This window comes from Octopus bimaculoides, chromosome 16 (genome assembly GCF_001194135.2).
Source record: "Octopus bimaculoides isolate UCB-OBI-ISO-001 chromosome 16, ASM119413v2, whole genome shotgun sequence".
NCBI classification, from domain to species: Eukaryota; Metazoa; Mollusca; class Cephalopoda; order Octopoda; family Octopodidae; genus Octopus; species Octopus bimaculoides.
In genome coordinates, this window is record NC_068996.1 from 30673433 (window position 1) to 30674240 (window position 808).

Below are 808 nucleotides of genomic sequence, written 5' to 3' on the forward strand. Positions count from 1 at the left end.
AGTTGGGCTATGACCCTCTCTGTGACTTTCATTACCTGATCCAACAACTTGATACCTCTGTGATTATTTGTATCTAAAGCGTCACCTTTACCTTTGTAGCAGTTGACTATGGTGCTGCTACACCAGTCATTGGGTATGACACCTTCGTGTATCACCTGGTTCGTAATACGGGTGACTAGGCTATAGCTGACACTGCCAGATATTTTGAGCATCTTGCAGTGATTCCTGATGGGCCAGGGGCCTTCCCTGTCTTCATACTCTTAATTGCTTTATCTACCATGGTACTGTCAATTCGGATAGCTGGTCCCTCTGTTGGGTCGACATTCGGCAGACTCTCTTTCTCCCATTCGTTCCCTTTATTGAGCAATCTTTTGTAGTGGCATTTCCAAACCTATTTCTTTGCAGCCTCGTTTAGTGCAAGTGTACCATCATCCATGCGAAAACATTTCTCTCCCACGACATCACGATTCTCTCTCACACACTGTCTTGCAACACGAAATACTTCAAGTCTTTGGTCCTCACGGCACAGAATATTGGCAAACTTTTTCTTATCTGCTTCCCCTCTGGCTAAGTAAACCTGTCTTCTAGCTTCCCTTCTAGCAGTCTGATACAATTCCCTGCTACCTCCGTTCCTCCAGTCCTTCCAAGCCTGTTTCTTTTGTCTAATAGCCCTGTCAGCTACATTGTTCCACCACCACGTTACTTTGAGTTGAGAGGGGACTTTACGCCAGCCACAGATCTGGTTGGTGGCTCTCAGCAGGTTGTCCCATAGAAACCTCCAGTTGACTTTCACGTTGTATGATGCTAT